Genomic DNA, 15,329 nt, shown 5'->3' on the forward strand with positions numbered 1-15,329 from the left:
AGTATCATTCAGTGTAGTCCTGCAACAAGACTGTACTCACAGGCTGGGAGAAGGGACACAGCTTCCTACAGCAGCTACAGCCCCTCACATAGGCATTTGCACTGTCAGCTCAGCCTGCACCACATGCCACAATCAGGCGCCACAGATGGGACCAGAATGGGCCATCCACCATCTGGAAAGGAGTTGCTCATTGTTACTCTACCAGCATTTGCAAGTACAAGACCTTAATGTGCAATTCTTTTCATAAGGCTGTTGGTGATATACTGGATAGGTCTTTGAGCAACCTGGTCTTGTGGAAAGTGACCCAGCCTGTGACAGGGGGGTTGGAATAAGATAATCTTCAAAGTTCCTTCCAACTCAAACTGTTTTATCATATACCTCATCCCTTTGGCAATCAAATCCCAACCATCCTTCTCCCCCTGCGCAGAAAATCTATTAAGATATAAATAACATATTCACAATTAATAATGCTGCCTGCAAAGAACTGGTGAATAATGGAAATTTCCTCCACCAAAATAGCTTTTTTTTTTTCCCCTTAATGTACTACCATTACCTCTGCAACCACCAGAAACATAAGTATCTCTTTAAGAGGAGCTGTGTGTTCCCATAAATGCACCCACACAAAGAGCTAAATTATTCCTCCAAACAAAGGGTACTGCATATCTGAACCACCACAGAGGTGTGCATAAGCTGCCTCTGAACAATCTTGACAGGGAGCAAGAGAAGGATGGCTGAGATAGGGCAGTGCTAGAGGACCCCACCATATGGGGTAGATCACAGTGATGTTCTGGTGCAGCTGGGCACCAAGCTAAGGCAGTTATAGTGCTTCTACTATCCAAGCTGACTCATGGGCCTTTTCAATCTCAATGTTCAAATCAGTTTCTCCAAATAGGCTACATTTTTTTCCAAATAAACCATTCACTCCCTAACTACATCTTACCACTACAATCTGTAATGTGAAGCAGTGCTTAGGGTTGTTTCAGCATTCTTTTTCTTCTTGTAGTACAGCAACTAACTAGTCATGAGAGAAGGGGCATCTTGCCAAGCCAATAAGCAGAACGGTTTGGAAACCTGAATGACAAAGGCAGGAGGCCTGCATGTGACCTCTTCTGCAACAAGAAGATCACTATACCGCATATTGCAGGAAACTTAAAAACAAGCAGCAAAGGCACCTGGAGAATAGGTCTAAGGCCCGGGTTGTCCACGGGGTGTTTCATCTTTTGAGAGTAAATAACACTGGATACACCTGGTGGAATAACAGACATCTGCAGTGGAAATAGTTCTTCCTCAACTATTTGTCCAGGTTCTCCTTTAGACGCAAAGTTTGAGTGTGAACTTTCTATCCTAAAGTAGGTGTTTAAAAGCCTATCTATGTAATGGCTTAGAAATAGCTACTCCTCTGCCCTGTCCAAGAAGAGAAGGTTGGCAACTGCTTTAGATGAAGTTGAAGCCACCACAGAAAAGTGAAGCAAAGCAAATTAAATTCTACCCATGACCAGAATCTCATTTAAAAAGTGAACACTCACATGACACCATCTTCCCATACAGGAACTAGCAGCAGCCTTTTTGCATGGAGACCCTTGAGTAAGAAGGTAGGGGGAGAATGGGGCTCTGTGCAAGTTTCTCAGCAAATGGGAAGAGCAGCTCAACAAGTTCCCAGACTGCATGACCAAATGCACGGGGGCATTCATCTCCACCTCAGTGGTCTTGGCTGCACAATGTCTCACAGGACAACCTGGAGTCAATAACCCTCTGGTTTTCCAGCCATGAACTCCTGGAGAATGCAAGCCGGAGCTCTACAGGGGGAGTAAATAGAGCTGCAGTACTTCCAGGTAGTTTAATGTCAAATGTGGGATGAAGACAGAAAGGAGAATTACTGATAATGAGATCATCATCACCTTTATCACAAGTGCACCATGGCTGTATAACCATCTACATTTATAAAACAACACAATGGAACTGCTCATAACCAAGATTCACTTCACCACTCATACTTCAGCTGACTTCAGATTGTGTGTCTGTCTTAGGACTAAGAAACACTGTTCATTCTAGCCAGAATAGGCTACAGGGATTCCGTTGCCAACCATAACATATAAAAGTTTCTATAAAATTACAGTCACACATTAAGGCATATGTCTCACATTTAACAATGTTTTTCTTGTCAGCAAATCCAGCTAGACCATGCCAACATTTTGTTTCATTCATGCTGTCTTCAAACTCATCTGTTTGTGAGGGAGGAAAAAGGAAGAAGAGAGAAAAGAAAGTGCAAGAGAGTTGGCCAAATATAAAAATAGAACAAAATTGGAGTTAATTTCACAGATAAGCCTCAAAAATGAAGGAGCACTGATCAAAAAATTTGGGCAGTAACAGCATTTCCTTTACTCCTCTCCCATGTTTTGAAGTTGTCATCCTTCATTTCTTCTGGAAAATGAACAGTGATTCTAAAATCTGCCCTCTTCACATCTACAATGGGAAGTGGACTCCTTGACTTCTGCTAAGCCTCGTTTTGCTGAAAGGTCTCATCATTGTCACTGCCAAGGAAGTCACCTTGACAAGCAGAAGCCATTCCTGAAGAACAGACTCATGACAAAAAAAATCAATCACACTGCAGACAGAAGGAAAAGAACAAAATGACAGCTATCCCTTTGGAAATTATCTGAAAATCTGCATTAAGAAAAGCATTTCCTTACATGAAACACAGCTTATACAACTAAATAATTCATCATAATGAATTATTTACAGAGATGTGGACCGAGTGTGTTTACAAGTCCCAAGCTGTTTTTACAAAAGGGAAACATTTATATAATTGGTCATCAAATTCTTTCTAAAATGTTGTTATAATGAGGGGCTTCTGATTATCAGTGACATTGCTCCTGAAAGCAAAAACTTTTTTTTTTTTAAACTGAGCTTTTGGAGGGAAAAAAGAGATAAGAGGGAAATGAATAAGTGATTATTTTCTAAAATAATCTTTTCTTGGTGATTACTGCCTCTGAATGGATCGTTCCTCCAAAAGTCATCCTTCAATCCTTATCTTGGATATGGTAAAAGGTCTCAAACCATCCGTAACTGAATCACTGACATAAGGCATCATCTCCCGGAAGAGTCATCTGCCATGTACAGAAGCAGAGCAAGCCAAGCTCATTTCACTATAACCATCAGTACTTTCCTCCTGGCAAATCATTCCAAAACCCCCCAGAGGAAGTCACTTATGCCTAGGAATAAACCCACCCATGACAGCCCAAGGACGCATCTGAGAAGTTCATCTTCACCTCTATCACACTTTGCACATCTCAGTGTCTGCCAGCTTCCTCTGGGCACCTCCATGGTCTGAAATCCTCATGGAAATGCTCTTTGCTCTCAGATCTCTTCCATCTCTGAATATGATATTTCTATGAAAGATGCTGCTGTCTTTCATCCTGACCATTCCAAAGCTTTTATAGGCCATCTGCTTTTCATTATAGATGGGTAAAAATCTGGACTGGAAAAAGCCAGTATGCACAAACCCATACATAAATGAGTCTGAACCCATGGCTGACGCTGATTTGAGCAGGAGCTTGGGATAGAGACTTCTTGAGGTTCCTTGCAACCTGAATTATCCTATGAACTTATCCTATGAGTAAAAATGGCCTTTACCATCCACTTCTTGGAAGAATAAGTAGAATAGCACCACCAGAAAGTAGTTTCTCATCCCTGATGCGCCCTTCATTCAGAATAACTTCAGCCCAGAGAAGCCCAAGAGCAACTACAGCAGGATAAACAATCTCTGTGCTTTTCCTGGACTGTCTGCAGCAGATCTTCCTGGCACCAAGAAGCATTAGATGAGACACGAGGAAAAAACATGTCCTTAGAGTTAGTGCTTGTAATACATCATGGAAGGAAAACAGGCAGAAGAAAAGCTTAGGTGCATCAAGGAAAGGACTTACCTGTAGGTTGAATCTTTCAAACAATTCTGTTAGCTACAGTTCTCCAGTATACTGCCATTTTCTGCTCGGAGCAAAGAACCTTTCTTTGTACAGTAAGCAGCAGACACCTGACTTAGGGAAAGAAAGCAAGGCACGAATGCGAATACAGCTACCAGCCACTCCTCCCACCTGCAGGTGTGAGCAAACCAGTCATTCTCTTCTGCCCTTCATGTCTCAGCCACAGCTGTCTCTGTCTTCAAAACAGTGAAGGATTCCCAGCAAAGTTGGGATTTATTACTTGTATTGCAAGAATTTCGAATTCTTGTTTCTTGCCTTCATTCTTTCAGCCCTATGTTGCTTTTGTGTCCATTCTCCGGGGAAGATGGCTCATCACTTGTGTCCAATACAGTTAATTATCTCTTTTCTCAGAGCACCTTTCTTATTCTACAGCGTGTGCCCTGTCTTTGATCTAATATCTGACAATGTTCTGTGTTGCATGGCTGATGCTGGCATTAGATGTCTCCTAATTAAATCTAACGAACCTATTTCATGGTCCCCCATCACCACTGCATGTATGCCACTCTATTGGCACAGAGACTTCAAAGTTCATAGCAGAAAAACAAGCACACGGTAAATCAAATTTCACCCCTGTAATGCCCAAGTTGACAGGATGCGTATGCTCCAAGAAGCTGCAGAGAATAGTGGATAAATCACTGAGAACAAACAACTCTTGTGTAGGGAACACTCCAAGGCACACAATTCAGCAGGGATTGTAGCATCTGCTGTTTATCCCCACAGCAGGAGAGTATGGTAGGAGAGGACCCCCTGTCCCTGCTGCAGGTCACTCCCACCTTGTTGGTCACTGCCATGATCAGGTATGCTCACGATAGCACAAACTGGCTTCTGTAGTCACCCTGCATAGCTTGTTTATGGCTCTGGATAATGGTTAACTTGCTGAGGATACTAATTAACTTGCTGCAGGAGGCCTAGCACACACCTGAGGCGGAGCTTGGCGGTGACTCGTGTGGGTCACCAGCCAGCACTGCTGATCAGCAGCTGCTGAAAACAAAGGAAAACCATTTGTCCCTGCTGCCGGAACCCGATGTGTGTTCAAGCCTGTGCTGCTGTAGGCAAGAGTTATGCTGTTGTGTATTTTTAGTTCATCTGGCAGCAACTATTTTTGCATTCCAATTTCTGATGCCGAGTTATCCCACCTTCTGTTTCACAATTAGGTATTATTATTAGCTACACAAAACCAATGAGCTGCTTGGCACAGCAAGTTTAATAAAGCGCTAATGTCACCCACGACCAGTGCAAGTCACCTAAAGAAAACAAGGCTTAATCTACAGTGCTACTCAAAATTAGCAGGAGACTGCTGATCATTTCTCACTTTTTTTTTCCTCCAACAATGTTTCTTCCCTCCACAGACAAAAGAACTGATGCAATTTAAATCTACTCCCAAATTCCCATCTTCCTCCCTTCCCCACCATCTAGGCACATTTAACATAACACTGTGGAATCGTTGTTCCTTTTCCTTTTGGGCCAATCTGCAGATGCTTATTCTTGCGAAAAGAGAGTAACCTTCCTGACATAACTTCTCTACACCTCATCCCTGTTCTGCCTCCTGGTGCCCTGGACTTTGCTGCTCAGTTCTCCACACAAAGGTGAGGAATATTCTGGTGGACGTGACATCCCAAGTTGAAACAGGAGTGTGACTTTGATCCATCCAGGACAGTCAACAAAAGCCTTTCCACTGACACAGTTCAGGCTTCCATGCCTTTCTCAGTCAACAATCTCTGTACACCCTTGTGCATTATCTTTTCTTCTGAAAAGCCTTTTGTGCATGGGGATGAATCCTGCTGTTTCTGAGGTCAGTGGCAAGCGACTGCAGCAGTGCAAGGACTGGCTGGTTGTTGAGCAAGGCACTCTAGAACCTAACACAATGCAACTTTATATTCTGTAACATCTACCCTGGAAAACTGTACCCTCACACAGCTCAGCAGCAAAGGAAGAAGGAAAAAAAGAAAGAAAACAATGAGGATACATGGACAGAAAAGAGATGTTTTCAGCTGAGATTTTAAACCAAGACAAAGAAAATAAATAAAGCTGCACTGCTGCATGGCGTAGAAATAGATTTATGCAGTGTGGTGAAGCCTGTAAGCACCTGTAAGAAGTACCCTGCAGCAGCAGGCACTGCTGTGCTCTACTGAAATCCATCTGATTTGTCTCACAGAGACCCTCACGTCTTAAGGCATGGGAGAGTCAGGAACTATGCCAGTACCTGCTGAACTCAGGTGCTCAATCACACAGAGGGTGGGCAACTGCCACAGGTAACAGCAGATAGCAAACCTGTGCCTCGTGTTTAAAATGTGTAGCTCAGGTTAATTCTCTGTAGAAGCCAAACAATCAGCCATAACACAGATTTTCTTAGATCATACAAATCTGGAAGAGGGTTACTCAAGGAGACCTGCTCTTCCGAAATTTTTTGTTGCCCCATTCTTTTCCATCATCTCTGTAACAGAACGAGAGGGAAATTTCCTTACACAGACAAAATCATTTCACTGTGATTTCATGTAGACACCCTCAAAGCTGGTGCTCATAAACCAAGGGCATTTTTAGTGAGACCATAAGATTACATGCACATGAATCATCTCTCTGCAGTGAAGCCAAGTCACAGCCACTGAGAAGCAACAAGAGAATAGGAGTGAACAGGAGAGGGAGATAATATAATAGGAATGGATATTTTCGTACTGAAACACCGTGGTTGTAGGAGACTGAGGGAGAGAAATACTGGTCCTCTTGCTCTCTTTTTGAAATAATTTCAGAAAAAAAGGCTTCCTTTTCCTACTGTTCCATCTTTGAAACAGTGCTTTTGGCAGTAAGGGCTGATAAATTGACTAAGATGCAAACAATATTTCCCTCAAGCCACATCCTCCAAGTTATGCTCATGTGTTCACCATAAGAAACTCATGGCACACTGCTTTTTAGCCTCAGAAATAAATGCAATGTTATCAACATATTAGGAGACAAAATTGTGTGTTAAAAGATTATGGCAGAGCCAGATTCTTTCCTAGTCACCAGATCTGGATAGAAACACAACACGAGAGATTCATTTGCCCATCAAACTGCATAAAGAAAGAGCCTGCTGCTCCTCACACCGCTCAGTGATGGCAGCAGATGAGTTGTCTCTCCCAAGCCAAATTACATTAAGAAAGCCCCACTTGTTGTCGTGCTGCATGCTATGAATCCTTAAGAGGCACACTGCTATCAAAAAGCAGAATTTGAAATTTCCATGCCAAAGAGACAGATGCTGACTTCTTGTAGCACCACTGCTATGCACTATCAATACAGCTATACAGTATAAAGACTGACATCTACAATTCTTCCTTTAAAGACCAATAATATGTGTAAGAGCTAGCCTATCCATGAGAACACTACCTAAATAAAAACTAGAACAAATATAGAGAATATGTCTACTGAACACAAATCAGAAGGTACAAATGTAGCTATTTTATAAATATGTATACCAGCAGAAGGTCTTATGTCTATGATCCTAAGGATGAGAAAACACACACACATCACATCAAGGATATGAAAGGATATCACATTTATTTTATACTGCCTCAACTGCAGTAAGACAAGTATAAAATAAATGTGACTCTCTTTGTCCACTTAGGATTTTTCTGTGGATTCGTGCAGAACTAGAATCACCCTTTTTCTGCCACAACTATATAAACTTATGTTTTTGGTGCTAATGTATAGCCATATCTGAGGTATGGGTGCTCCAATCACACGAAGACCACACCATGGCATGTCTGATCTTGGAGTAGACATGGAAGTGCCATCAGATTTCCTGGAGCTCTGTGGGAGGACTGGAGAGAGCATACCTCTCTGCAAGGGATTCTCTGCTGATTTGTATTAACACATGGATGCCAGCAGCATCTTAGGACAGAAAAGGAATTATCTTTGTTACACTTTGTTGAGATGCTCCACCTACTACAGACAGACAGAGGAAATATAAAACTTCTGGATAGCTGCACAGAATCACAGCATCATAGAATCACAGGATGGCTTGGATTGGAAGGGACCTCAAGGATCATGAATCTCCAACACCCTTGCCACTGGCAGGGCCACCAACCTCCCCAATTAATACTAGACCAGGCTGCCCAGGGCCCCATCCAACCTGGCCTTGAACACCTCCAGGGACGGGGCATCCACAACCTCTCTGATCAGCCTATTCCAGCACCTCACCACTCTCACAGTAAAGAACTTCCCCCTGACATCCAATCTATATCTTTCAAGCTAAAATCATTTCCCCTTGTCCTGCTATTATCTACCCTTTTGAAGAGTTGGCTCCCCTCCTGTTTATAGGCTCCCTTAGGGTACTGGAAGGCTGTAATGAGGTCACCCTGCAGCCTTCTCTTCCTCAGGCTGAACAAGCCCAGGTCCCTCAGCCTATCTTTGTAGGGGAGGTGCTCCAGCCCTCTGGTCATCTTTGTGGCCCTTCTCTGGACCCTCTCCAACAGCTCCCTGTCTTTCTTTTACTAGGAGCCCCAGACCTGGACACAATACTCCAGATGGGGCCTCATGAGGGCAGAGTAGAGAGGGACAGTCACCTCCCTGTCCCTGCTGGCCACCTCTCTTCTGCCAGATCCATAACACTAATAACAGGATTAGAGAGAAAATATATATATATATATATTTGGATTTAGATTTGGAAGGAGCCAACTTGTAACTCACTCACCTGACAAGTTGAGATCAGGCATGTCATGGTGTTGACCTTCCAAAGTAGGATGAGCCCAGCAGCCACAACTGCCATGGGCAGTTTCAGCCCATTACCTCCTGGAGCAGTGTTAGCAAAGGTCATGCTGCATCACAGGCCTTGGTTTCCTTGCAGCATGTGAGACACTGCCAGTGTGCAGAAATGGATTCATAGAATCATAGAATCATTGAGGTTGGAAAAGATCTCTAAGATCATCTAGTCCAACCATCCACCTATTAACATGAGGGAGATGAGAGGAAATGCACATTTCATGCTTTTAGACACACTTCTGTCAAAGCCTTATGGCTGTGCTGAGGGAGGCATGGACTCACAGCCCATCTCACCAACCTGGGGAAGGTTTTAACCTATAAGGAAGGAAGTTGATGGACGCCAGGAAATGCTGAGCAAAGAAGCCAAGATGTTACTCTACTGAGTCGATAGACAAGAAAGGAGTTTTTCCAAGTGCTAAAGAAGGTATAGAATACAACAAAACAGAATAGCATAGTTCAGTTGGACGGGATCTACAAAGAGCTTGCCCAACTGTCCAACCTCTTCAGGGTGAACCAACAGTTAAGTATATGCTAAGTGGATACAAATGTTCATATTACATGAGCACACGTACAGTCTGGACTTGAGGAGAGCCTGCCAATACCAGACTGAACACCTGAGAAGATGGGTACTAGTTAAAAAAAAAAAATAGTTTATTTCCTTATCAGCCCCACAGCTCCTGCTAATTTCAAGGGGACCAAACTGATAAAGTGTACAATCTTTGATCTCACCCTCCCCTTACTCTCAGGGAAAACTTTTATATTCTATGGTTACGTGTCTGCCTCATTAAGCAGCAGATCTAGCCAATCTCCATATAGTGTAAAGGCAGACAATTACAGTATGCAACAAGGAAAATCACAGCATATGATTACTGAATGGAGTAATAAAAGGCAGTTTACGCATAGCCTCAAAATAAAATGAATAGCATTGTTAAACTGAACAGCAGGTACAACATTGATCATCCGATCTTCTCTTGACTCAGATTACTGTATGGTAGAATCTGGAAAACAGCAGCTTCCTTACTTTAAAAAAAAAAAAAAAAAAAAAAAAAAAAAAAAAAAAAAGCACTGGCTGCAGCATTTCAGAAATGCCTGTTTCAACCTGTTGGCAAATGCTGACATCTGAACAACAACTATAGTACAAGTCCCTCTTGTTCCGAGCTCTAAGAGACACAGCGGGTGACTAATGAGAATAAGGATCTGGATTTTAAAAGGTGCTTAATAATACCATTAGATACAAAAATAGCTTTTTCCCTTAGAAATGTGCTAGCGAGCAACACTATGTGGTCATCAAGAGACCAGCTGTTAACAGCTGTGCACAAAACAATAGAAAGACAGTGTTCTCTTCTATTACTATACAAACCAATATAATTGAACAAGACAAAAGGTAAAATAAAAAAGCTTTCCCATCTAAGCCAAGGGTGAAGGTGTTGGGACAGGGTACACCACGCATTAAAAATTGGTTATTTGATACGGAAAAGAATCTTTATTGTTTACAGTGATGTCAGATAGGATGTCCCAACTTTGCATAAGCAAAAAAGCAGTTTACAGTGCTTCTTCCACGGAGTTGTTTTCTGACAAAACACTGCTTTTAAAAAATGCACGTTTCCTGCCTTTCCCAGAGCTATTTCTAGGAGAAGTTTTGCCTCCCTGTAGTAATCAGAAGTCCGTGGGTGAGTTCTGCCTTCCCCATAATCATCTCCCCAAAGCCAGCAAGCAGCAAAATAAGACTACATCCGAATATTTGCAGGGTGTTAATATGTAATCCCCAAAGCCCTTTGACCTTCAGTCATTTGCTGTACTGATGAGAGGATCACTGCTCCATGCTGTACTGAGGTGCCCCTTGATTATGCACTTCAGATCTCTGCAACACATATAAATACAGTTTTAATCCTGCCTCTGATGTCCCTGTGCCAGAAATATGATCCTTTCAGGGGCATTTTCGTAGGTATTTTTGTTCTCTGCTATTGCCAAGGGGAGGTTGCAAAATCGAAATATTCTCTAGATTTGAGGCAGATACCAAACCTCATGCAGAAATACACTGTAATGTGGCTCTGCTGGTTCCACGTCCAGACCTGACTGTGGTCTTACAGTTCCTGTATTTAATTAGCACAAGAATCCAAAATCATCCCCTTCTGTTAAATCTCATGTCCATGAGCACTGTTCTTAACAAGGGTCAAACAGCCCCTTGTAGACCTGTAGTGATGATAAGGTCAGGCTTCTTAAGGATATTATTTTGCAAATTGAAGCATCTGTTCTAGAGCCTTGCCTCTGTTTTCTTTTCCTATCCCTCATCCTCCCAAGTTTCCTTGCAATAATGGGATGTCATCCCCAGATGATTTTTACAACACTTCTGCATATGAATACAAGGTCCTGCCTATCCAAATTCTTTGCTTTGTTGTAGCTTGCAGGTGGTATGATCAGAGAGAAAAGGTGGATCCAATTCTGTGTACACCTCTTTTGGAAATCACAGATTATCATATAGCTCCAGGTAGTTGTAGAGGGATCTGCGAGCAAGTAGCAAAACACGGGGCTGTGACAAAAAAGCCCTGTGATTTTCAAATCAGGTTTCACATGAAAGACAGATGCCCCTTTGCTTTAATACCTAGCATGGGGTCATATCCAGAGTGTCCCTACAGTATAAATAGGAAGTAGAGTAATGACTGTATCATCTTGTGGGACAAGCTCAAAAGCCTTCTGTTAGAATGCTTATCATCATTTAAGCCGGGGGCATTTCCAGCCATGCAGACAGGGATGATGTGGGGAGGACGGGGGAACGTAAGGACATCAGACAGAGCAGGGGGTTAGAGGAGACAGAGACAGCAACAGCAGCTCTCCTTACTGCTGTCCAAAAAAGTGAGAGGGAGAATAACAATATAAATACTACCTACATGGAGGTGGAAAGAGCTCTCTCTCTGCAGTCATTACATAGCAAACACTTACTGCTGGGCTTGAACTTACTTCTTATTCTCTCCTCTTTCGCACTCCCCAGGCATGTACGCATTCATCCACGGACATTTCCCTTCACAAGGACACTCCAAAGCTTTGGATCCCTTCAGTTTTTAAAACAACAAGGACTGGCCCCACACACCTCTGGATTAGAACTATTTTCCTGCCTTTTTGCGTGCATTCACACTTTCTCATACAGAGACGAAGTGAGCATCTCACTGCTTGGCCATCGCACCCACATCTTTAAGATATATTTTTCTTCTTAAAAGATATAAAGGCATAAGAGCAGCATTTTTACAAATACATATGTGTGTACATATATGTGCAGATATGATTGTATTGTTATTGCAATGATTCAGTCTGGCTTTAAAGCACTTAAAGTGAACCTGCTGGACTACAGCGAGGCTGCTGGTCTTGGCTATCGCACACCTCTCTGGCTTGCAGCTCTGCTGAACACGATGAGAGAGATTTATTTGTGGAGTGGGCAGAGACAGAAGTGTGTTGTCGCATGACATTTTTTTTAAGGGATTATTAATTACCATGTCAACCTTTGCTGTGCGGCTGCTGCCCACTTTTATTCTGGAAGCACAGCCATTCAGCACTCTTAATCACATTGGGTGCCCCAATCACTTCGTTTCCAAACAACCTTTTAAAATATTATTCCTTATTCCTCATCTGCTGCGATGCAGGAGAGGGAGAGGGTACAGTATGGCAGAGATGGGAAATAGGAGCCAGAAAACATGCTTGCCTTGAATTGTCATCACACTGCCGTTAGAAGCTGAAAAACTAGCAACAAACACTCGCACGCAAACACACAGCAGGCACACAGCACATCGATCGTGGGGAGTTTGCCAGCAGGCTCTTACCTGGGTTGTGCGGGATCCCTCTGCTCCCTCTCCCCTATTTCTGCCCCCCGAGGGGAGCAGCGGGGCCGGTGCTGTGGTGGGGTGACGGTGCAGGTAGGGGCGGGCAGGCGGCTGGCTGCAGCCTCGGCTGCCGGGCTCTGGCTCCTGCCAGGGCTGCTGCTGCTGCTCCTGATGATGCTGAGGAGGAGGAGAGCGGGTGAGGAGGAGGAGGATGCTGGCGATGATGCTGTTGCTATGGTTACTCAACTCCACGGTGGCAGCACCACTCGGCGCAACAGCTGCCCCAGCACCCTGAACTCCCCGGCACCCAAAGGGATGGAAGGGCACGGGTGTGGAATATCACCCCACAGCCCCGGCAGGGGGACAGGGAGGGAGGGGAGCACACAGGGCACTTGCTCTCTGGAGAAGTGTGGGGACTCAGGGATGCCGCGCTGTGTCCAAAACGGGTGCATGGAAATGAAGTCTATCGCTGTGAAGGTCGAACAGCAGTTTCTGGGAGGCCAGGGGGTTATTTTGGGGGTGCTTTGCATTTTTGTAGGGAAGGGAACAAGTAGTAAAGTGGAAGAGGGAGTAATTCTCAAAGTTCCTGTTCTGATGCAAGTCGGAACTTTTTATAATTTAAAATGAAGGTCAATCCTCTTTCTTTAAAACAAGACTTAAAAATAGGATTTTAAAATAGGATTTTATCCCAGCACAAGCTGGAACACAGGAAGTTCCCTATGAATATATGGGAAAACTACTTTGCAGGTGACAAAGCACTGGAACAGGCTGCCCAGAGAGGTTATGGAGTCTCCTTCTCTGCAGTGATTTAAACCCATCTGTATGCTTTGCTGTGCAACCTACTGTGGGGAACCTGCTGTAGCAGGGGGGTTGGACTGAATGATCTCCAGAGGCCCCTTCCAAACCCTATGATTCTATAATTTGCACTCTTTTGCATAGGAAAATCCCCTTATGAGCCAGCTCCTTGGGTGAGAGAGAGCTGCTTCCTACCACAAAACACAGAAAAAATATCTCCAAAAGGAGCCCTCTTACACAGCTCAGAACATTTATAATTCATGCTTAATTACATGGAGCAAACAAGCTGAACTTTGCCTACCTCCAGGGATCTGAAAATAAGACAGAAAAAATCCAAGGTAGATGGGCTGCCACGTGATCAAAATGTGGAGTCCTAACTGAGAGAGACATGTGAAACTGAGGCATTCAGTTGCCATTTTTCTGTCAAATACGCATGTCATGAGGCTCTGATTTTGCACTGGAACATCACAAGATGCATCAAGGTCACAACAATCAAATAAATGTCACTTCTGTCCAGACGTGTCAGTACAAAGCTGCATACTGCTCATAAGCCATGACAGTTCTTTCCTGAGCTGGTACTGTTTGCAGGACACTGTGATACCTTGTCTAAAAGCTACTCAAATAGAAAAATCTCTGGTGGAAACTTTCTAGAGGGATATGCTACCTACTGCCAAAGCTTTCTTTGCAGCCTGGATGCCACAGAGGGATGCCACCTTTGAGCTTGAGGCAGCAAGGAGATGCGCTGGAAAGTATTTGCTATTAAATTATCAGACTCGGAGAAGTGGTTGCAGGATGTGCGCTGGCAGCACCTCTCCCTGAAGTATTGTAGAACATGGTGTGTCCACATCATGTTCATTTGAAGAGTCATAATATGGTTCAAATAAAGGCATTTTCTATATATTTAATTGCTACAGGAATCACCTACCTGAGGAGCAAAATGCACCAGCTAGCATATATTAAATCCAACTTTCTTTGGAATAACTTCACATTTCTCAGTCTTCATATATCTTACAAGACTACTTACTATATACTTACACTGTCCTTATAAGGTTTTTAATTAATATACTTCTAGGCAACAATTCTGATCCCCACTCAAAGACTATAAGGAATAGTTGTCTGAAAGAGCTTTTCTAGCACTCAGAAAAATGGAGGAAGAAATGTTATCTGTTTTAAGCCTTAAAAGAGGTGCCCATGTAAAAGTAGACAGTATTCTGAACCATTTCTCAAAAGCTGAAAAATAGTATTTGGGGTATGTATGGCCAAGGGGTTTCCCTGCTGTGATTTGGGGTGCAAGGGAAGATGATCTCACTGCATAACTAATTGTAAGCAAATCCAAATCATCATCCCCTTAGCTGACAGCAAAATGCCTGGTTCTTATGAAAAGATCACTAAAACCTCAGACAGACTTTATTTCTGCTAAGTCGGGGAATATATTGCAAAATGTAACCACTGAGATACACCTAATCAGCTTGAAAGCAAGTATTTTCTACCTTTGCTTATAAGAGCTATTTCTTGAAAGCCACATCTCTGAGTTACAAAAGCACATATGAGAAAAACTAGTCAGTCCCTTTGTCTTCACATGCTTTAGATCATCATGGCTGTGTTACACCACTGACGATCTACCCACTTTAAATCTCTTGTTGACACTGGTCTGCAACAAGGAGGAAATATCCACCCCTAAGGACATGCAGAGCCCACTAAAACACAGGGTTTTAAAAAAGGGCTCCTTTACCTCACTGCCTGGTAACTGCAGAGTGCACACCTTCAGCTGTATCAAGGGAGTACAGTATGGATGTAAATCTTCAACATTAAAAAAAAAAAAAAAAATTGTTCTCAGTCATACAAGAAAGTCTGGCATGGTGGGAGCAGTGACTTGCACCAGTTCAGCAGGGAACTAAGTCATATACAACACGTAGTGCTGATTTCAGAAGTAGCTACAGTTCTCTAAAGAAGGACATATCCCAGCCATCTGTGCCACAGCCTAGGGAAACGCCTGCATTTTCAGTCA

At 43.2% G+C, this 15,329-nt stretch overlaps 1 protein-coding gene across 2 annotated transcripts in view; it reads right to left on the reverse strand.

Annotated features, from left to right (window-relative positions):
• Positions 1–12,717, reverse strand: part of FAM135B (family with sequence similarity 135 member B) — a 191,028-nt gene extending 178,311 nt beyond the window's left edge. The window contains exon 1 of one of the 2 annotated variants that reach the window (XM_025148187.3): positions 12,527–12,717. The gene's annotated coding sequence lies outside the window, so the exon portion shown is untranslated. Of the gene's footprint in view, positions 1–3,923; positions 4,758–12,526 lie in introns of those variants that run through there. The other variant, XM_040695874.2, reaches the window with a different exon arrangement.
• Between the last annotated feature and the right edge of the window lie 2,612 nt (positions 12,718–15,329).

The sequence above is a fragment of the Gallus gallus genome, chromosome 2 (genome assembly GCF_016699485.2).
Source record: "Gallus gallus isolate bGalGal1 chromosome 2, bGalGal1.mat.broiler.GRCg7b, whole genome shotgun sequence".
NCBI classification, from domain to species: domain Eukaryota; kingdom Metazoa; phylum Chordata; class Aves; order Galliformes; family Phasianidae; genus Gallus; species Gallus gallus.